Consider the following 24,375-nt stretch of genomic DNA (forward strand, 5'->3'; position numbering starts at 1 on the left):
GTGTAGACTATAACAATGACCCAAGACGAAATTAGACCAAACTGGGAAATTATACTCAGTATGGTAGCTGCCTGGTACATGTTAGTATGTAAAAAAATCTTGTTCTTAAAGTGAAATGAAAGTTCACACGAAGATATATCTTTCAGAAATCCAGCTGAAACCAGTTAAGTGCAGTATATGAATGAATACATTAACATTTAGGTAAGAAAAATACAGTATCCTCAGCATAATGGAAAAAGAGGAATAAACGTGCAAGACTGCCCCATGGTTTTCTAAACAGACTGAAGCAGAGTCCTCGGTAACATTTAGTCCATCAAAGACAAATTTCAAGTTCTTCTTCTAGTAGGGCAGGGGTGCTACTCCAGGCCTCGAGGGCCAGTGTCCTGCAGGTTTTAGATCTCACCCTGGGTCAACACACCTGAATCAAATGATAAGTTTATTAGCAGGCCTCTGGAGAACTACAAGACATGTTCAGGAGGTAATTTAGCCATTTAAATTAGCTGTGTTGGATCAAGGACACATCTAAAACCTGCAGGACACCGGCCCTTGAGTAGGGATTCTTTACTCTACTGTTCTCTGCATAAAGGGCATAAAGTTTATTAGGCTCTGCATTTGAAATCATGATTCAGCCCTTTGAATTGAAAATGGTAGTAATTTGCCTCAAAACAGTATTGCTCAATAGCCACTACTCCAAAAAATGTAACTCTTTGAAACAGCGTGACAAACACAGACTGCTCAGTTTTCAATGTGTTCATATTCTAACAACGATACATTAATACGTCTTCCCTTGAGTTCCACACTGACGTTGAAGATTTTCCTGCGAAGAAGAGACATGTTTGTGCTTCGACACAGTTTTATTTTGACACAGAGTTTATGAACTCTGATGAAGCCTGAGCAAAATATTACAACTACTATACAACTACTGCCCATTTATTAAATACACAACTCTTGAAAGAGTCAAACACATAATTCAGCTATGTTGCTTAAACCACAGAAATCCAATGTGTTTGTCCAGATGTGCAGTGAGCAAAAGATTTACGAAACTCTTGACATGTTTATTTAATAAAGAGCAAAACAACCAGAGTATTAACGATGCTTTTTATGATTAGTTTGGACGTTTGGACAATAGATCCGGCCGAACCCTGGCCTCTTCGCAGCCACTGACTGATAATGTAAACATTAGCCTTACACAAAGGCGATGACAGAATCATCTGTAGCAAACATGATGATTGTAAACGTTGTGTTTGCACAGTGTGGACAGAATTTGTGTAAACTTTTTAATGCTTTTACTTTCATTACACACACACATATATATATATATATATATAAAAGCCAGTTTTTGCTGTGGGTTATCCATGTAATAAAGAGATAAATGGTACATTATTACAGATATTTTGCAATATAAAATTACTATGAATGACTTTTTCTTCATTATATAAACAGTTAGTTTGTTGTTATTTCATTTTTGGCTGGGCTTACACCAGCCCTCCTCAAATCCTGATTTATTACATGTGGAAGGACAGATTACCCGTGAGGAGTAAGAAGGCGTACTAGACAGTGCAGATGCAGTGTGCTGGGAGAGGAAAAAAATCACTGGCTATTGAGTGTGATCACGAGCTGGAGAATAAGTCTACATTAAGCACATTTTATCTCACAGTTTTGAACCTATGTTTAAAACTTGCTATGCTATAAACGTCTGACATATGAGCCTCTCACTGAAGAGGTATGGAATTCATTTCGGCACAACTAAGCATTTTAATATGATTGGTGCTAATATCATTCATATTGGCAAAATTTCCAGTTGAGCAGCTGAAAATTCTCATATCCGGTGGGACGGGGACCGGCACTTTTTCTTCTAAAGAGGAACAGCAATATTGCATGTCTTTTTGAGTATATGCAAAGCATTTCCCATTTTCCTCCAATAGCACTCGCTCAGAGCAGCCATGGCAAATATCATTAAATGCCCTGCTAACACCCTACCTCTCCCCCTCTACACACTTTCGTGCATGTGCAACCGCATATGCAAAACCACCCCTGCCGTCTCTCTACCCATACTCATTTTTTCCCCTCCTTTTTTCTTCCTGGCTATCACTCAGTGGCAGTGCACAAGGGAAAGAGAGTGCATTGATCTGCCAAAGTGAGCAGCCATTTCACAGGGTGAGTCTGTGCAGCATTCCTGTCCCTGAATGGGAATTGCTCATTTCACCTGGCCGCCTTGCCAATAGAAGACTAGTGGGAAGCCCTGCTGGAGAGGGACAGAGAGAGGGAGGGAGCACAGGAGTCAGGGCCCTGGTCAGGGCTTGGCAGGCGGCAGATAAGAGCTCCTCATGTTGCTCCTGCATGCACTTACCACTACTGCTAGGGCTCAGCCTGCCTCTCTCTGTCTCTCTCTCTCTGTCTTCCACACACTGACATGCACATACACATAGCTTTTCTCCACACATGTGAGGCACTAATAATAACTTTGGCGTTCTGGTGAGTCAGCCTTCTTTCCTCAGGCAAGGATAAAACTAAAACATGGTGCCTTTATTGAGTCTAAAATCACTAACTGTGGAATTCCCAGAACAGGGCTTTAACTCAGCCTGTAGTCCATTCATTGCCAAGATGCCATGTGTCCTCAAGATCTAATATTGTGACCAAAGCAGGTGCTGATGAACTGATAAACAAGGCAATAAACTATTTAGGATATTCACGTGGCCAACATACAGTGCAGGAAATATAGTTTTGGAAATCAAAAGTTGCACAGACGAGAACTTACATGGCCAAACCTGATATACTGATATACTACAACGTGATAAAAATGTGTGAAATCTGGGCTTTTTCTTGGTATGGTTAGAGTGGAAAGTAGATCGGTGGTGAAAGGAAATACTGACGAATCAAAAGGGGTAATGTACTAATGACAGGCTAGTATTTTGCACAGCATCTCCTGTAATGGGTGGATGATTATGCGTGGAAATGAATATATGTTGAGCGCATTCTATATAAAACAATTTACAGAACCTACTCTATATGGACAAAAGCAGTAGATCGCCTACACTTACACCTAAAGGAGCTGATCGGGCATGGAAACCAATCTCACGAAGCTCCCAGCGTGCAGTTTTTGTGCTGATGTTGATGCAAGAGGAGGTTTGGAGCTCTGCAGTTACTTGGTTAGCAAAGCATTTGCCATTGGTTCACAAATGTTTGTCAAGGCAGACTGCTTCAAGGGACTTGATTGTATACACCAGTGGCAATGGGATCTGAAAACACCTGATATAAATCATACCTTCTGTAGCTTAGGTTCAAAGTTAAGTTTGGGTGATAGATTAGGTTTTTGTATCTATTTTTATTTACAACTTAAAAATTGTTGCTGCTTGGACTTCATCCATCCATCCATTTGCTTCTGCTTATCCTTTTCAGGGTCTCGGTTGGGCTGGAGCCTATCCCAGGGCGAGAGGAAGCGCACACCCGGGAGAGGTCGCCAGTCTGTCGCAGGGCTAACACGTAAACACAGACAACCAATCGCACTCACATTCACACCTACAGGCAATTTAGAGTTTCCAGTTAATCTAACGCCACTAACTGGATGTCTTTGGACTGTGAGAGACAGAAAAGAGCATGGCCTGATGGTGGAATTGAACGCAGGACCTTCTTGCTGGAAGGCAACAGTGCTGCCCACCGTGCTGCCACCAGCACTTGGGTTTGAAAGTTGCAAACGCGATGATGTGGAAACCTGTCACTGGATGGTTGATGTAATTTTGTAGAAGCAAGCAAAAGTATGTAAGACGTCGTCTTCCTCTGTCTGATGACTTTCTTAGCTAACAAGTTATCCCGAAGCAGTAGACATATTAGCCACATTTTTGCCGTTTCATCCCCAACTTTGTGGCATGTTTCAAGTTGGTCACATTGATTGTTGAAGAGCATTTATTAGCACCCGTCCTCAGTAATTCATTCATTTATTTCCAGGCTGGTCTTTCAACTTGGTGGTGCAATTAACTCCCGCTGCAGAGTTATTATCATTTTGAATTTTCAAATCAGCTTTTACTTCAATTTAATTTTGACTTTTTGTTTTACAATCAATTTAGGTTCAGGTACTTTTCAGAGAGGATTTTCTTATTTCAGTTGATTTTTTATTGGCTTTAGTGTTAGTCTTTTAAATTAATATTTTAATTATTATCTTTTATTATTGTTTGGAGTGCACGTGTCAGAGGCAAAGTTTAGGAAAATCAGTAAAGGTATCAGATTATGAACACATGACGTTTTGAAAGCATTCTTGTGGGCATCTAAAGTTTAAATTAATATGTTCATCAACTTTTCACATTTAGTTTTTAGTTTAGTTTCACTTTACTATAATGACTTGCTGGATTTGCCCAGTAGGGGGCATTATGGAGCACACAATCTCCAGTTCTTGGTCTAATGCTAGCTGCTTGGAACATCTGAAAATATTCCCCAACCCTATTAGAATATACTATATGTGCAGACCAATCTTTTGTTTTTTAAGAAATGAAAATAATGGCAAGTGCTAAAATATTGTGTTGCAAGTTACAAAAGGATTTTTTCCCTTATGTAAAAAGAAGTTTTGTTTCAGTAAATGGAGTAAATTCAACCCTAATAAATATCAGCCATAATGTGTCATGTGATATTTTTCCTTGCATAAAAATAACTTCTTGCCTTTTTTCAAGTTTTATCCTTTTTTTGCAGATATTCATATCAACTAAATCTGTTTATGCCAAGTATATCTCGCTCAGAAGCAAAGCTGTAAGCTTCTCCGTATCTGACTCACCTCTCCAACATCGACCCCCCCCCCAGCGCTCTGCCTCCCCATCTTTCATATGTCCACATTCCATCCAGCCACTTCATTCCCCCACTTCATCCTTCACATGTTCTCAGATTTATTTCTCTCTATCTCTCTCCCCTGGTCAGCCCACTTCCCTCCCTCCATCTAGCCTATCTCTCGGCTTCTCTCCTTGCTCAGTGACAGTCTCATCACACTCTATCAATCAGGCTCTGAGGCCCGGGTGCAGTGCAGCACGGCATCGCCCAGTCCCGGTCTGGTCCCATCAGTGCCAGTCAGTCTCCCTCACACTCTCAGTCACTTTAAAAAGGTTTAGGTTGCCAGATATAGTCTGTTTCCTCCGCCCCGACGCAGGTCAGGAGATGGAGCTGGAGTCGAGATTCAGCTTAGCGCTTGATTTGATGTCACTTGACATATTCTTGGGCCTGTCTCTGTACTCAAAACATGCAATTTACTCTTCTTTTTTTAACAAAGATTGTTATTTGGAAACATTATCAGCTCACATACACAAATTTGAAAGTAGAACAAAGTAACCCCGACTTAATGTACTGTGTGAAATTTAAACAAATATATATTTAAAGAACAGATAAAATCCTCTTGTCTAAAAAGCATCAAGATATTCTGCCCAGTTTCTTACCTGCCGCAGGCCTCATCCTGTGGTTGACGTCTCAGGAAAGAGAACTACATGCACGAAAAAAAACAGAAATAGAAAAAGAGTAAGAAAAGCATTTCTCTACACAAGCAATTAGCTCTTACTAAAAATTAATCAACCATGAATTTTAGTATACAAAGCTTTTCATATATAAAAAACTCTTATTGTTATGTTGCTCATTTAATTAGTTCATGTATTCGGCGCCATTATGTACAAAATGTATAGTTAAGAAACAGAAAAGTGCTTTTGAACCAAATTTCAGTTGAAGGAACAGAAAATTGCGCGTGCGGTAGAGAATGACTTAACCGCAGTTATCGATTGACTTTGTGAATTATGAAAACAAGTGTAATTACATTTTCCTTTAAGTAGCACAACAGATTAGGCTTGTTAGTTATTCTGGGAGCAAAAAAAAAGAAGAAAAAAAAAGAGAAAAAAATGTCTTTTTAAGTCTATTTAATGTGCGGGGAAGATTTTCTCAGGCTATTTTCCTGCTAAATGCATTAGCAGATGCTGCTGTGCCCATACAAGCCTGTGGACTAATATTCTTGTAAATGATTTGCTACTTATTTAACTAACATGGAGAAATGTGCTTTGGGTGGTTACAATAAAAATGAGCTGGTTCTGGGACATTTCTTTCTTTTCTTTTTTTTTGGGATGAGTTTTAATTTGACTCATTATCTTTTGAAACATTATTGTAGAACTTTATAGCGGTCAAATGGGATGATTAGCAAAGATAATTGTGAATGTCACGAACAAAGTGTCTCTGCCCGACACTTATCACGCTAACTCAGAGGCAATTTTCCGAGTGAAAACCTCTTCTTTATTTGCAGAAGCTAAAGGAAACAAGCTAACTTGACATTTAGTTGCATTAAAAAAAAGGTTTTCAGTTTTACGGTTCTTACATGTAAATTAACGTAATTACCCAGGTGAGGATATGGCTGGCCTCTACAAACTGACCTCATCACCGGTGTGTTTTGCCGGGTTCCTTGTTATCAGCTTTCTCTCTATACACGCCGGTCATGCTAATGAATCCACAAATTAAATTGTAGAAGAGAGGAATATTAAGGTGCCTGGCGTTTTGATGCCGGGGAGGAATACTCAATTAGGCCGGATTTGGCCTCCGTAATTATTACATTATGGCTAAGATAGCGTTCAATGGCAACAAATGCTTGGACGCACTCTGTTCTATGACAACGGCAATGGGCAAGCAAAGATGAAAATGCCGGCGCCGAAGAGTGAAAGGCTGCAGGGGAAGGAAAAAAAGAAAAAGGTGAGTGAGAAAGTGACAAGAAAGCTATCGCACGGGAGCCCCCGTCTGCAGCAGCCATATTTCATTACACAGCACTGAAGCTTAGGAGGCAATCAAGCATATTTAGCCAGCCTCGTATTGCCGCACCACCCACCCCCCCAAAGCAATTATTACTCCCCAGTTTTTTACTGTGCTTTGCCATGGGGAAAATGAGCCGCAGTACTTATCAGCTCAATGCATACACAAGTGAGTGAGGTGGAGGACATGTAGGTATGCATATACTGTATATGTAAGTGATTGTGCAAAAAAACCCAAACAAACGCAAAAAATGGGCATGGGCAACGCTGGTGCTCAGAGCAGGCATTTGGGAGTGGCGTGCCGGCCACTACAGAGCAAAAGGTTACCTTCTTTCAATCCCATTAGCTCAGTAACATCAGCACATTTAGGAGCAGCGGGTGGAGCGAGAGGGGGGATACAGAGATAACCATAAACATGTCACCAAAAACGCATTGTTATTTGCATTCATATTGGAAAGAGCCAAATTGATGTGGGGTCAAACAAGGAAGGTGAGGGTTTATGACCTGTGCATAGCTCTGCTGTCAGCAGCTCTGATCTATCGGACCGGCCAGCCTTGTCAGTGCTTTACGCCTGATTATATTATCATGGCTGACGATCAATGGGGATGAATGATCGTTGGTCTGCGGAGAGGAGCAGAATGAACAACGCAGAACGCAAAGAGTAGATTCTTTAGCAATACGGTGAATGGAAATGAATCCGCCTGGCTGAAGTCATCTAGTTAAGTGATGCATCGCATGCCAGTACAACACAAAACCCTTTCAAAACACTCTGGCTGTGTCTTGCTCTTGTATTCAGTAAGTGATTTTTTTTTTCTTTCAGATTTTTTAGTAAAATGGCACAACTATGAAATTTAGGGGGGAAAAAAAGGAAAAGCTTCACCATCCTGTGTGCCGGGTTTTGAGCAGCTAATGTGCAGTCATTTGGGTGGTGCAGCCGCCAACTGCAGCATTAGTCCCCATCTGGGGACTTGTGTTTTGGTGAAAGTGCTTCTGCATTTGCGAGACTCTTCAGTTCTGGGCATCCTCCCCAAGTCCATAACTCAACGTCCCTCTATCACTCCCATGCGACTGGCTGTCATAATCATCGGCATTATGCTACCTCAATGGGCCTGATTTACAAGTCTGGACATCGCACCAGCTCTGCGCCAACGGGTAAACATGAGGCTGTTTGCTAGCGCCAAGCCTATTTTCTCCATACAACATTTAATGAGGATCAGAGACTGATATTCAACAGAGAAAAGTAGCTTGGATTTATATCTATACAAGATTGCAAACAAAGTCCTTAAAGAGGTTTTAGCTTTTTGTTTTGGAAAATGTGGGATTATCTTTGTTGCTGCGTAGGTATGAAATCATTTTGGACTGCACTTAGTGGGTGTTTTCATTAGGGATCATTTGACACTTGTTGGATTTAGAGGGAAAATCAGACACTCATAAACGATGGTAGACTGTGTAGTATTAGATATTAGACATCTAATATTAACATATTAGATGTTTGCTTTGGTATATTCAGAGTAATTTGGTCTTTATTTGTTCATCATATTGAAACGATATAGCTTATGGGCCCAAAATAGTCAGTCTCTTTACTGATTGGTCAAAACATCTCGACTAATATTTGTTCCAACCTTCATAAGAAAAAAAAATAGTGATAGCTGAAAAGTAGCTTGATTGTCTTGAGATCCCTTCCCAGGCGACTCAACCCCGACTTGCACCTTGCATCAGGTGACCTCATTAGGTCATAGGTTGGGCCAAAGTCTCACCGTGGTTTCACCTGAAACCTCTGGTGGTAATGACCCGCACCTTTTTTCACAACTTGGCTCCTGCGATGACGCGATGATTAATAGTGGGTCAGCGACCGCCTCCAAAGGAGCCAACCCCCACTAGGGTTTGAATACCTGGGACTCTCCACCTTTTGGTTTTAGAGCTGTAGAAGCCTCTTGGATGAAAGGTGATGCATATTTTAAAAAAATTCAAAGTGATCGTGCTCAGAAGTTGATACAAACTTTCTGACATATATATATTTAGTCCTTTATCTTAATATAATGATTTTCTCTCTTTTCTAACTGAAATTAATTACGTGAACTCCACAGAAGATGATTAGAAAACTGAATTTCTTGCTGTTATTATACGTCTTTTGCCTCTGATCTCGCTCTCCTTCTTGAGGCGTCACCTGGCCCTTTCTTTATCCCTCTCATTCATCCTCTATTATTATATTAGCCCATACTCATCCACATTTTGCACCTCCTAAGTGATAGGCCACATAAATCAATTTTTTTTTATATATATACACACACAATAACAGTTATATGCAGCTTCCAGACCGCTTGCTGATAGCTGCCATTTCTTATCACCGCAGCTGAATATAGCAGCGTTATGAAGGCACTTTTGCTTGCTGTCTAAATGGAGGCGACTGAGGGGAGAGAGGTGATGCATTTTTGTTCAAATTACTTAAGCTGCCTACAAAGCTTTCTGTAAAGTTGCAGGGTTATAAAAATTTACTATGAAGAGAAGGGAATCTTAGAGGGGAAAACACAGTCTTGATGACACCTATCATGTGCATTCCTGTGGATTTTAATCATTCTGTTGTGTAAAGATGCTGTCATTCCTTGCTTTGTGTGCTCTATTTATTTATTTTTTTACAGTAAACTCACGCTGCTCGATATAATCAAGAAGCACACAGAGAAATTCACTCTGCTTCCTTACAACTCTGGCAGAGGTAACAGCAGCAAACGATGTCCAAAATATGCGCATTCCTCTTGCACTGTGTCACGGGGAACATGCCGGTCCCACGGTTTCTTTTACCAAAAAATATTTCTTGGAGGGTAATTCTGCCATCTGTGCTATTAATTTGAAACTTATTATAAACAAACTAATCAGGCTTGTTTGTTTTTCCTTTTGTTGAGCTTTAACATTCGGAAACGGGGCTCCGGTCGAAGCTGAGACGAGCTCTCGTTACTGTAAAAGCACATAGGTGTTACAAAGGCACGGCGAGCTCATCAGCACACAGCGTGATGCTGTGAGACCGTTTGATAGACAACAGCACAGCAGGAGAAAGAAGAGCGGAAGTGGGATTCAGAACTAAAGAGCCAAGAGACACTTTCTCTGTCTTGCTCCCAACTGCTCCCAGTGCAAGAGACACGGGCCGCTGCACAGACAGATGGCGAGGAGGTGTGTGTGTGTCTGTGTGTGTGTGTGAGTGCGAGTGGTGGGTGGTGACGCCATTCGGCTTTGTGCAAGTGTGAGAGATGGAGCGCAAGAGATATAAGGGGAGAAAATGAAGGAGGAAAAAACACTGCAGAGGTGTGTGTGTGAGTGCTGACTTTCGATACAGCCATTAATCCATGAGACATATATATATATATATATATATATAAAAACACACACACCACATCCAAATAGCTTGCGTTTTTCATTACACCATCGATAAAAGTTCATTTGCGCTGTCACTTTGCATTCACTCGTCATACTGTGCAGAGACATAGCAAGTAAGGAACCTCTCCTGATGATGAGAGGCACACCTACTGTGGGTGTGTTAAAAAAATCTGCATTGACAGACTGCCACCTACTGGATTTTACTGTAGTTTCAATCGTACTATCACCCCATCTATACTCCTCCTATACGGCATAGACATGTAAACATGTTAACCTGTCACACAGTGTAGTTATGCACATACATAAAGCTTCCCTGAAAGCAAGTTGCCCAACAACTAATTCAATATTTCTTTTTTCAATACATTTTTTAAAACTCAAGTTTGCTCTTCCTGATGGTGGTTTTCACATCTTCATGTTAGTTTTAGTTTTATTTATTTAGATGTTTTGGGGTTTTTTTGATACATGAGAAAATGGAAAATGTAATGTAGATAATGTTTAATGTTTATGGTTTCTTGGATTAAATAAAATGACTGCAACTTTTTGTCATTTGAAGATTAAGATTTAAAATAGCTGTAGTTTGGCATCACAGTCAATCCTAATCGAGCGATTAAAAACTATATATTTAGTTTAATTTTTCATGCAAATGAGACTTTACTGAGTTATTAAATGGAAAGCAGTCATTCTAATGACGCAGGTGAATCACGCCTCCTCACGTGGAGGGACTTGGGGAAGGCTTGGAAGGCAAACGGTGATGCATAGCACCATCTTGTGGTTATACAATGCTGGATAAAGGCTGGCAACAAAAATGCACTTTGGCTGAAAAATATCTGTCTATATAAGAATGATTCGGTTTGAAGTTTCATTGACAGTTCAAAGTCCTGAGATTCCCTCAACATGTGGATCCTGATGCACATTTAGACTCTTTTTTCATTTCCTTTGGGGTTCGCAGTGGGATTAAGTATGGAGACTGTTTGCCACACACGTTAACACTATGTTAACTAATGAAAGAAAAAACTGAGATTATCCATTTGCATGACCAGCTCCATTTCTACGTGATTTTCTCTTTTTTTAAAATTTTTTTTGCAAGCAAACAGTATGCGTGTGTTTAAGCCACATCTTAAAAAGCACCAGAACATTTCCTGTCACAGGACTAAATGAGCAGCAGGTGTGCCGTTAACAGTGATGAAATACGTCCCATGAAACACCTCATCCATAACACCTCGAGACAAACCTGTGCATTGCATTAAACATGCGCACAGGCTCAGGGATTTTGCAAAATTCTGCCTTTTTTCTCCACAGAGAACAAGACGAATCTCCCATGTTTGCTTCCTTATAATCACAATACCTATGCAATATTAAAGAATCAGCATTTCAATCACGACAAGTCAGGCAACGGGACTTATGAATGTGCTGTATTTAAGTAAGTAATTTGGAAGTTATCGGAAATTGTCGCTAATCATTTAATAATGCACCTTTTTAGTATTCTCCTGATCTACTGTGGTCACTGCTTCAATCTCTAATCCAGTCTGCTTGTGGCTTAGTAGAGATTTGTCCTGAGAAACTGCTAGCTGCTATCTGACATGAAACAGATTTGATCCATTCTGCAGTGCATATCTGTCTTTTTCAGACAGCCAGTTTCCAAAAGAAATATGTCAGCAGACTGGGGATTATGCATTGCTGCTAATCACCAACCTGCCCAACATATCTTTGGTTTGACAATCCAAAAGTCACCCTCCCCCCCTTTTTTTTCCATTTCGAATACTTATTTTGATCTTCGTTTAACCTCATTGTGCTGGTACAATCAGCTGTATTAACTATCGACTTCATGCTCCGCCGGGTTACGTGATTATCTTGTGCAAATGAAAAGTGATTTAGCAGGAAAAATCCGAACATGGAGTAATTTCACATCCCTGTTCTACTGATGTTGAGCAAATAGACTCATCATCATCATCACAGTCATCGTCGCCATCCAGATTTGCTCTTCTGAGAGTGAGGACGAGAGGGTGGCACGCTTTATTCGCTTCGGGGATCACCATCTATCAAAGCATCACGAAGCTGATCACCAAGGGAAATAGTTTCCTGCTTCCTGTAAATGTTGACTAGCTAACGCCGCTGTGCCTCGCGTGTACAGGAAAAGAAGAAAAAATGATAATACAGAAAAAAAGTGGAACTTCATTAACTTTTCCTCTTTTTTTTAAGTCTACCACCTGCTGTGTGCACTTTCATTGTTATTTACTCCTTTTTAGCTAACTGGATATTGCTGAGTCTGGCCAAATGTAAGCACACAACATGTGGGATGAATGTGATGGATTTCTGGTATCACTGGTCTTTATTTGTGGTGTGACTATAACCACAATTCCCCAGTCACAGCTTATTGCAGGGTGAAGCTGAGCGAGATATACTCGGAGGCTGGCACGAAGCCACTGGACTTTGTAATAATTCATTGGCCAAAAAGCCCTCCATGTACTCACTGTGCAATATTTATACCCCGCTGAATGTATTTCTTCAGCTACATCACCGCGCAGGCTTGGGTCAGGGATTTTCTCTCCTCAAAACGGGTTCTAGTATATCAGATGCTGGTTAAATGTGGGAAATAACACTATGAATTTGCCCCGATCACACTCTGGCTGCTTAGATTGCTGCACAGCAGGTAGCTGTTAAAATTGTTTTACGCTTTGTTGTGTTGCAGCGCCAACATCTAAAACACTGTATGTAGTTTTTTCTCTTCCTGACAATATAACTAAGTTAAAGAGATGGAAATGATGATGCTGTGTAAATATGCAATAGCTTTTTTTTTTATGTCAGGTTGCTGTAAGCCTGTAATCTTGTATCCACCATTGACAGCTTGTTGTGATATCCTTGCATAGGTACTATGATACTCTACAGTACCTTGTTCATTTAAGGTTTTAGTTAGTCCTTTCTTTGTTTTGTTTTCTCATTTTCTCATGTATTTTTTCTTTCTCTGGTTCTGCCGGAGGTTTCTTCCTGTTAAAAGGGAGTTTTTCCTTCCCACTGTCGCCAAAGTGCTTGCTCAGAGGGGGTCATATGATTGTTGGGTTTTCTCTGTATGTATTATTGCAGGGTCTACCTTACAATTTAAAGCGCCTTTATTGAAACATCACAACAACACACTAAGGCTTGGTGGACCAACTATGCTGGCTAAGCATTTGACCTTGACCTTCGCTGTTCATGCCCAAGGTCAAAGCTGACCTTGAAAAACAATTGCAAGAAACCATATTAACTAATTTTATATGACTATGGAGAGGGCTGTACAACACAGTTTTTATTTTTTCAGTACAACACCCTAAGACTTCACAATGATGACATAAAGTTTCACATAATAACATAGTAATTGAGAAATCTGCAAGCTTTTTACAGCTTGAACAGGCAAAGGATTTCAGACAGCTCTGCTCTAATCATATTTGTAAAATTAATCAAATAGACCATATTAGAAGTAATGCTTCAAGGTCGAAGGTCAAAGGTTAGGATCACATGAATTTGGGTGGCCGTCGCTCAGGTGGTAGAGCAGGTCACCTGCTACTCGGACGTTTGGTGGCTTGATCCCCGTCTGCTCCAGTCTGCATGCCAAATATCCTTGGACAACATACTAACCCCGAGTTACTCTCTGATGCATCCATCGGAGTTTGAATGTGTGTGAATGTTAGATAGAGTGTGAATGAGTGTGAATACATGAATGAGGCAAGTTAGTAAAGCACTTTGAGTGTTTGGATAAAGTAGAAAAGCACTATATAAGACCATGCTTTAGTTTCCATTGGATCGTCTTCAAACTTTAAGCAATATAAGAGTGACTGGGAGACATAAGCACTTCCTTGAGCTCTTTAAAACATATTTTTTCAATATAACATTATATGACTTCATATTGGAACCAGAAGATTATTATACGACACTAGATTTCCATTAACAATGCTGACATCAGCACAAATGATCTATGAAAACAGTGCAGACGTCATTATTGGGGGTTTCAGTATTACGAATGATGACATCAGCATAAATAACATCAGTTTTAGCATTGCTGTTCCCCGTCGGGGGTTGTTAGCTCTCTGAGTGCTCTTGTCTGTGTCTTTGTTTGTTTCTTTTTCTGTTTACTCCTTCTAGCCTGGCACACAATTACATCTTAGGCTTCAGTAGTTCTTATCTATATCAGATATTACGGTCATTATATTGCCCGGCAACCACCGAACAAAGAGCTAAAATAACCCGCTTTTTGCCTTTTTTACTCCTAAAACAGACAATAAAAGATTTTTATTACTTCAGTTTTGCAACACTAACATCTCATTTACACTCACAAGCAACCAGCGATCAGCTAGCTTTTTTAAACCAAATTTAATTGAGGCATAAAACTGAGTGGAGTCATTGTTTTTTTCTGTGTTGAATTATGACATAGTTAATATTCATTTTAGATGTTAAGCATTTTTGCAGTATGTACAAAGCTGATTAAACCAACTCTATGCTGATGATGCACAACTTTGCACTTACTTGTTATCATCCTTAAATCACTAAATCTTGTCCCATTTCACATATATTTTAAAGTAACTGTTTTCAAATTGTTTTCATTTTGAGAAATCTGTGCAGCCATACATTGTAGTAAAACCTTTAGTGTCTTGAAATGCAGGAGTAAAAGAGTTTAGGCTAATTCTTCAAACATTTTGTAGTTTTCTTTAAAGATTCAGATGGACTTTATATTATTTTAAATAAAAAGTTCAAGTGTACTCTGCATGTTCTGTAACGAATAACACAAAAAATGAACACATGGGAAAAATTAGCAAAAAAATAACCTTATCATATTCCTCCTTTTATACTTCTCAAATGCCACAACTCAATTAAAAACAAAGTCAATGACGTGGTGTGGAGAGCTTCTGCTGCAGTTTTATCCATTAGCAGCTTAAAGTTGTGAGAGAGATTCTGCTGCTTCTTTTATCATTAAGATGAATGACAACGAACTAATTCAAAAGTGAGCTGACAAAAAGGTTAGGTTTAATATAGAAAATCCAAAAACAGACGCCCTTGCATGAACTGAAAGAACATTTATCCGACTCACCGAGTAACGAGGCTTCTTTGGTGGGATCACGCAGGTGCCAACATGCTGCCCGATGCTGCGGTTTTACCTCACCGACACACCAGTGAAATTAATGCCCCCTTTGCCCCCACCTAGAAGATGAGATAGTAAGTGAGATAAGAATACAAACCACGTGAGTGTGTGCATATAGCCTGTCTATTCTTTTTTAGCAAAAGGAATCAGTGGATAATTCTAATATTAGCATCACTTTCATGTACTATTTTCAACAATGCGAGCATTTACATATGGAAGAAGCAGAAAATAATATATATATTTATACACGTATATAAATATGTTTGATATAATCAGATTTTCTTTGTTCACTTTAAAAAATGTAAAACATCGTCTCTCTTTGGTCTCCAGCTTACAGCTTTTTTTGTAACCCACTATTTTAATATTGCAAACAAAATGATGAAAGAGACCTGAAGGTGCACATAAGAAAGCTGTAAAACAAATCTATGGTGACGTTATCTTCAAATGCATCAAGTGCATCAGTAATAAACGTATAAATTCCCATCTGGTGGGAATATGCAAATTAAGAAAAGAGCATGCAAATCAGCATAGCTATGTTTAATTTTCATTTGAGTTTTGCAGATTAATGTTGGCCAAAAGAAAAAAACGTTGTACTACCTTTAGGCTCGTAATGATTACCCCAGGTCAATCTGAAAGACTCCACTTTGCATCTAAGTGGCTTCCTCTTAGTGTTATTAGAAAAATACCCATCTCGTTTTTCAACTCGTGATGCTCTATTTGCATAGAATTAACCTCTCAAAAGACATTTTAAAGGCAGGCTTAATCTGACGTGCCTCTGGAATATCCTACGTGCATTTGCATAACGTCTGCCTCCTGCTCAGGTGATAAAGCAGTGCTAAGCTGGATTACAGTATTTGGTTCTGTAAGTGTGTGGGTGTGTGTGTAACACTGCATACCTGCTGGTGTACCTGACTATGTGCTGGAAACAGGATTTTTTTTTTTTCTTTCTGTTTTGGCATGCCTACCAATTGCCAGCGGGGCCAAAGAGAACACTTTGCTATGCCTGACTGACATGCTACTCATGTGACCTCATGAAAGTACAAATCCCTTCAAGCAGTGTAATAAATCATTGGAGCCAGGTCTGGCCCACAACACTTGGATGGATGCACACACACACAGTGCCAACCATGATATAATATACTGAAGCCAGTTTAGTCTTAAACGCTACACCTACTTCTGTATCCTTGACAATTTAACCTGCTCCAAAAGAGCTTAAACCTACCCACCTAACAGTTTGTCCCAAAACACAAAAATAAAGATTACTTTTGTATTTTGGCCACATCAAGGACGCAGTAAAAGCCCGCAACGCTGTACAGTTTTAAGTGATTCGGTTGTTTAATACTCCAAAGACGCATCATTTTTCAGTGCTAACGGGTCACTTCACAGTTACTGTAAGCACTTTGACGAAGTAGACTTCCTACTTTCAGGAAACTTTTTTTCTTCTCGGCTGCTATTTTAAACCAGGTCACCTGCTACTGCTGTGAATTCCACTTTATATAACACGACTCCATCTGACAGGCGTAGGGCACCTATGTACCCGCAGTTCTTGGTAAAAATGCATTACAGCATCTTTTAACAACAGTGCCCCTAATGTTTTTTTTCTTCCCTGAAAAGAAACAGCGAATTCGATTTAAATTTAATGACTTAATGGCTCTTAAACAGGGCATTCGAATGGCTTCCAACAGTAGCGAAGCGTGATAGTGACAACTCTGTTCCTGTCATTTACGCAAAGTTAGCCTTCCTCACTTATCTGTATTTAACTGTCTTTGCCTAGCCTTTCCACGCATGTCGCATTTGTCGCCGTCGCCTTTAATTTGAATCAGCGTGCCACCTGTGCCTCCTGCAAATTTTTTTACAAATGCTCCCGGTAATTGCAACAAGGCATCGAGTAGCATCCGAAGCCTTGTTGAAAAAGATCTTTCATTCTTAGTGCCTGCGATCTCACTTAACACACTTAGGGATATATGTGATGCTGCCAGCAGGAACAGGAAATAAAAATGAGGGTCTCAATCCTCCTTAAGAACAGAGCGTGTGATAATTTGATCTCAACACGCTTCCCCTACGAGTGTATTTGATGAGTTCATTGGAAATCCTGTGGACATGTGGAAGAATGTTCTGGTGTGCGCTGGCCTCTGCCCGGGGAGCAGTAACTCAGAGCAACACAAACGCTCCAATTACAGCTGCACCCGCAAGTCCTCCGGGGGAAACCACGGGACTGTTCATTGATCTGAAAAACACCGCTGTGATAGAGGGTAACTTGGCTTCACTTCCAAAGGACATGAACTGTACTTTTAATTATCCCAGCTGGAACGTTGTTATGATGATGATAATGAGAGAGACATCATGATTTAGCCGAGTACAGTTCGGCGTTTGCAGTTGTGCGAACTTTAGTTAGTGCAGATTAAAGCGTTAGTGGCTTTAGGAGAATAGCATAATTATACACTGCAATGATGCTATTTTAATACGGCAGGTGATTCTGAAGATTCAGGGTGTTCGCAGGTCCAAATATAGTGTAACAGCGTGCATCACACATATGAGAACAGCTTTGCTCTTAAAACTGTAGAGCAGCAGCAGTGGAGATCCCTGAACTGCAGAGGGCACCGTTAGCATGCTTTGTGTGTCATCAGCCCAACATGGTAGCCTACTGACAGCATCAGTGGAATTAATCCCAAACTGTTATTGAATCAAACTGCATTAAAAAATAAGAAATATGATTACAGAAGTCTGCCTTTGCAAAAGCACTCATTTATTTTTCTATAGTTTGTGCAACATTCATCCCGGTTCATAATAAAAGTCAGACAAAGAAGAAAAATATTTGCTACAAGTGAGCAATGCATCATGTCCTGACATGTATTCTACCTTTATCTTAATCCATACTAACATCATTTATTTGTCTGACCCCTGATTTGATTTCTGTGGGTTGACATTATTATTCTCCTGCACTGCTGACATTTGAACGCTGGAGGAAGAAAAAAAAGAAAGAAATCCCCCAGTGGAGTGGCTGTCATCAGTGGAGTTTCTCAGATTAAATAACACAATTGTAGGGTTTGAGTTTTTTGTTGTTGTTGTTGTTTTCTTTTTTTCCAATCTTACCCGTTTGGAATAATCAGCTGCGATTGCTGCCTCGGACCAGAGCGACGAAAGAACAGAACTCCTCCGAATTTCCCTGCGGGTAAAGAGACAAAGAGGTCAGGACGTGTCACGCTTTAGTCCGTTCACCACTAAACACTTAGATCGGTGTACCGAACGCCAGCGCTGAGTTTGCATACAGAGTCACCGCACCGAGGTGAACGGAGACGAGCATGAGCTGGCACACACTGTGGTGCCTTCGCGCTGATGTGTTATCACCGTAGCCCTATTAGGTTTGTAAACATGCTTCATGTACTTTGAGAAAATGACTTTCCATTGTGCATAATGAGAGCTGCTAAAAATAAAACTCCCGCATGAATGCTGACAGTGTCTCCACCTTTTGCTGAAGACAGGATGGCAGGATGTTTGGTTATGTCTGCTTGGAAGTAATAATTTCTGACAGTGCCTTTTTTTTAATGCGTGCAAGAAAGCATACATATATGCTTGACACACACACACACACACACACACACACACACACACACAGCCAGTTATAATGACATAGTGCATGTAGATGGGGCTTTAATTGAATGTGGTTTCAGATTGTGTTGTGAAAAGGGACACAATATCCAAGCAGTATAAAGGCTGATTTTCATTCTTAGGTAGAGGCATAAATATTAAGTCTTCTACGTTTGCGCTTCGGTTAGGTTAAGTAGAACACGTGCCCTCAAGATTGTCTGACTACCCTCAGATGTCACAGTGGCACCGGTGATTGACAGATCTCTGCCTGTGTTTGCCTCCCGTGGAAAAAAAACAACAAAAAAACACGCCACACAGATAATTGGATGTTGGACACCGCAGCTACCTCTCCTATCCGCTGTCCTCAAGCGATCTTCAAAGAGCCACAGATGTGAATCTCGCTTGACTTTTTGCATCTGCAAACCTACTTCACATCATTTTTTTTCTTCCCCACACCCACTTTGCCGAAGCACTTGATATGCAAAAATCATATGTTTACTTTTGAGATCAAAGTTTCTTTCTCCCTCCCCTTCTCCATTTTTTCACCCCCATCTAAAAATGGACCCCTTTCATTATGCAAGCCAACAAAGAGCAGCGTCTGCTCGCGCAGCCTATTCCAAGCATACTGATTAATTAGCTTGTATAATTAGCTTAATGATTTAGAGAAACATGGCCAAGGCCACCCAAGAAGCTATGCTAATGGACCCCTGTCTACAGCAATTAAAATGCCCATAACTTAACAATGGTGGTGTAGAAGTCCACATAAGAGCTGTTGGAAAAAAAAGTAGGTGCAGTAATCAATGCAAGCATCACGTTAGCTGGCGCTGCGGTAATGAATACCTTTGCACTTATCAAATTGTGAAATTGTGTTGCAAGAGTAGCATTTGTACCGACTAACCCGCCACACATGCGGACACCGCTGGAACTCTAATGAAGTGTTCTCATTTGTCTCTATGATGATTAGCATTAGCGCCGGCGGTACACTCGGTGCACTTATGCCGCAAATTAGCCCAGAAATGTGATGCAAGACGCTGAAAATGTGAACCCTTCTCTGGTGTCACACAGAGCAAATTTATCGTCCGTCTGCCTTATTACGCCTTTCTATACAATTTCTGTCTGCCAGTTATGCTAACACCGTCCCTGTGTGAGCACATACTGGAAAGTGAGTGAGTTAGGACATGCAGTTGTGGACTTTATAGTTTCCATTAAATGTGAGTCAAACCAGACAGTATCTCTGCTCTCTGACAGTAGCATCAGCATTCCTGGCTGTACTTCAGACATAAATCGCCCATTTATGACCTTCCCCCTGAACAGTAACCAACAGAGACACCAGCTCGTCTCATAAAACCACCAGAATGTTTAGCGAGAGAGAGAGAGGTGAAGACATCACTTCCATCGATACACGGCTTCTAAAATGCCAGTCAAGTGGGAGCAGTTAGAAAAAAAAGAAAAAAAAGAAAATCAAATTCCTATTTGTATATTCTTTTAGTGCTATGACTGAATGCTGGAAAGATCTCACCTAGTCATAAACGAGTGGTAATACACTACGCACTGTGCCGCTGACAAAGCAAAAGGAATTATGGCGCCATCGAGCTTGTATAAACAGAGCAGGAAATGGATTGGGCATGGAGGGTTTGCTCAGAGTTTATTGCAATATTACTCTAAAACCAGTTCAGAGCTTCTGGTGAAATCTGGCACCAAGATACTTTAAAAAAGGCAGATTAAAATACATTTTGATGCTGAATGCAGGACTAGTTAACGATAGCACAAGCTAGCGTACGTTTTTCAAGTAACACTATTTTTAATAATGAGAAGAAACAATAATAATAAACACAGTTACATGGTGCTTTACAAGAATGGACACGTGATGAAATATATGTAATAAATGAAAAAAGATTCAGAGTTATACAGGATTGGAAGAGACGGGCAATACATGATTTTACAGATCAGTTATGATATTTATTTATATATTTTTATTCAGAATTTAAAACTTGATATATCAGTTGCACCATCAACACTGATTGGTTACAATCTGTTTTTCTTTACCTTTTATCACCGACATCAGCTGATAATATCAGCCAGCTATTATACATTATAATACAGTTAAGCCCAAAATTATTCATACCCCTGGCAAATTTTGACTTAAAGTTACTTTTATTCAACTAGCAAGTTATTTTTTGACTGGAAATGACACAGGCATCTCACAAAAGATAATAAGATGATGTACAAGACGCATCATTGTGGAAAAAAAATATTTCTCAGCTTTTATTTACATTTGAGCAAAAAGTATCATGTCCAGAATTATTCATACCCTTTACAAACTGTCACAGTCTCTGGGAAAATCCAAAGTTCCATACCATTCCAAATAGTCAAAGCTGTTCTAAAGCATCCTAATTACCCTGATTAATTAGAAATAGCTGTTTTGATCAACTCAACAGGTGAAAAACAGCAGCTCTCTGCAGGTGGTTTGTGGACAGTCATGGCTAAGACAAAGGAACTCAGTGAGGACCTGCAGCTGCGCATTGTGGCTGCTCACAAGTGAGGAATGGGCTACAAGGCCATATCCAAATGTTTTCAAGTTCCAGTGGCCACAGTGCAAAGTATTATTAAAAAATACAAGATGTTCTGCACTGTGGAAAATCTCAGAGGACGTTGTCGGAAGCCAAAAGTGACACCTGTGCTGGCCAGGAGAATAGTGAGAGAGGTGAAAAAGAATCCAAGGATCACCACCAAGGCCATTCTGGTGAATCTGGGCTCTGCTGGTGGCAATGTCTCAAGCCAGACAGTCCAACGGACACTGTTGGGTTCCACGGATGCAGACCAAGGAAAACGCCACATCTCCAGGCACTTCTAAGGCATGCAAAAGCTCATTTGGCCTTTGCAAATGCTCATCTGGACAAAGAAGAAGGTTTCTGGTCTTCAGTGTTATGGTCAGATGAAACAAAAATTGAATTATTTGGTCACAATGATGTTGGCATCATTGTGATCATTTGGCATAAAAATGGAGAAGCCTTCAACCCAAAGAACACCATCCCCACTGTCAAACATGGTGGTGGGAACCTAATGCTTTGGGGGTGTTTTTTAGCCAATGGACCAGGGAACCTAATCACAGTAAACAGCACCATGAAAAAAGAGCAATACATGAAGATTCTCAACAACAACATCAGGCAGTCTGCAGAAAAACTTGGCCTTGGGAACCAGTGGACATTTTAGCACGACAATAACCCAAAACATACAGCAAACGTGGTGAAGAAATGGTTAGCAGACAACACCAGTAACATTTTGCAGTGGCCTAGCCAGAGTCCTGACTTGAATCCAATTGAGAATCTGTGGAGGGAGCTAAAGATCAGGGTGATGGCAAGAAGACCCTCCAACCTGAAAGATTTGGAGCTCGTTGCTAAAGATGAATGGGCAAAAATGCCTGTGGAGACATGCAGAAAGCTGGTCTGCAATTATAGGAAGCGTTTGATTGCTGTAATAGCCAATAAAGGCTTTTTTCTATTGATTATTGAGAAGGGTATGAATAATTCTGGACATGATATTTTTTGCTAAAATATAAATAAAACCTGAGAAATATTTTTTTCCACAATGATGCCTCTTGTACATCGTCTTATTATCTTTGGGGAGACACCTGTGTCATTTCTGCTCAAAAAAGAACTTGCATATTGAACAAAAGTAACTTTAAGTCAATATTTGGCAGGGGTATGAATAATTATGGGCTTAACTGTATATTTGCATTCAATTCATTGAATTCAAGTGTTGGAATCACTTCCATGGCCTTAGATGTATTAAATCAAGCATCTAGCCAAGCCGACTGCTTCTACAAACATTTGTGAAAGAATGGGTCGCTCTCGAGAGCTTAGGCTACGTTCACACTGCAGGTCTTAATGCTCAATTCCGATTTTTTGATCAAATCCGATTTTTTTGTCTGGTTGTTCACACTACAAATAAAATGTGACAGTAAACGCGCTGTAGTGTGAATGGTTCACGGCCCTCAAAGCGGCCCGCATGCGCAAAAGAAGACGTCACACGTAACGCGCTCTGTTTACGGAAGTAAAAATGGCAGCTACGGAGCTAGTAGGTGTTGTTGCAGCAGTCTATCAATTTCTGCACCGACAGAATTTTGACAAATTAATTACAGAAAGTGAAGAAACACTGAGAAAAAAGAGAGCCCGTGCTTTAACAATGCCCGCCATTCTTTCTTGTTTGTCTTCTTCGGCGTACCTCATACGAAAATGATCCAGGTCGGATTTGAAAATATTGGATTTGTGCTGTTCAAACTGTCATACCATGATCGGATATGGGTCCCATAGGGTCAAAAAAGTCGGATTTGATGCGCTTTTGCCTGCAGTGTGAACGTAGCCTTAGTGAATTCCAGCATGGTAGCATGACAGGATCCCACCTGTGCAACAAATCAGTCGTTAAATTTCCTTGTATTGTAACAGGTGTAAAGTTTGGTGCGTTTCAGGAGCTGGGCTCGAAACGCACCAAACCAACCGTTACAGTTCTAGTAAAAAGAACCTCAGCATACCAAGACATTTTGGACAATTTCATGCTCCCAACTTCATGAGAACAGTTTAGGGTTGGCTCCCTCCTGACTGTGCACAAAGGTGCACAAAGCAAGTCCATAAAGACGTGGATGAACGAGTTTGGTGTAGAAGAAGTTTACTGGCCTGCACAGAGTCCTGACCCCAAACCAGCAGAACACCTTTGGGATGAATTAGAGCAAGACTTCGAGTGTCTCACAAATGCGCTTTTGGAAGAATGGTCAAAATTTCCCATAAACACTCCTAAACATGTGGAAAATCTTCCCAGAAATGTTGAAACTGTTATAACTGCAGAAGGTGGAACGACATCATATTAAACCCTGTGGATTAAGAAGACGATGTCGCTCAAGTTCATATGTGTGAAGGCAGACAAGTGAATTCATTTGGCAATATAATGTGTCAGACGGGCTCTAAAACTACCAAATAAATTAAAACCAATATAAAACTGTCAAAAACAACAATAAGAAGACGAGGTGATGAAACAAAATAGGAGACAGCATAAAAGTAGCTCAAAGTGGAAGCATTGAAAAAGCCTACTTATAAAAATATGTCCTTAAGAGACATTTAAAAGACAATCAGGAGCTCAGCAAGCTGCTCTCCTCAGGGAGATTCTTCCAGACAGTGAGTGCCCTAACAGAAAAAGCCCAGTCACCCTTGGTCCTCAGCTGAGACTGTGGCGTGGCTAACAGAGCCTCGGCTGAGGACCTCTGCAGCCTGGCAAATAAATGCTCCACTGGAACGTTACTCATGTGATTTCTGCTTATTAACCCTCTGGAGCCAACAGAGGCGCCGGTGCATTCACATCACATGACCCATTTAAGATGATCCAGCAGCAAGATCATCTGCACTTGGGTCAAAAGTGCAGACTTTAAACCATATACCACTTTTTAATCCTAACAGTGCAGTTATGGGGATTTTATGGCAGTTTGATGCATAGAAGTCGTACATGACAAAAAACAGCCAACAAAACAATCGTGCTTATGTTGTCGACGCTGTGGACACATCTTAC

The 24,375-nt window shown here is 40.4% G+C and overlaps 1 protein-coding gene across 33 annotated transcripts in view; it reads right to left on the reverse strand.

The window, feature by feature from the left end:
- The window catches only part of LOC100708363 (protein tyrosine phosphatase receptor type D), a 397,350-nt gene that overhangs the window by 223,459 nt on the left and 149,516 nt on the right, over positions 1-24,375 (reverse strand). For all 33 annotated transcript variants that reach the window (XM_025906064.1, XM_025906073.1, XM_019352730.2 and 30 more), the window contains exons 5-7: positions 18,325-18,397; positions 15,181-15,290; positions 5,412-5,455 (exon numbers count right to left, since the gene is read on the reverse strand). The gene's annotated coding sequence lies outside the window, so the exon portion shown is untranslated. The remainder of the gene's footprint in view (positions 1-5,411; positions 5,456-15,180; positions 15,291-18,324; positions 18,398-24,375) is intronic.

The sequence above is a fragment of the Oreochromis niloticus genome, linkage group LG3, assembly GCF_001858045.2.
Source record: "Oreochromis niloticus isolate F11D_XX linkage group LG3, O_niloticus_UMD_NMBU, whole genome shotgun sequence".
Classification (NCBI taxonomy): Eukaryota; Metazoa; Chordata; class Actinopteri; order Cichliformes; family Cichlidae; genus Oreochromis; species Oreochromis niloticus.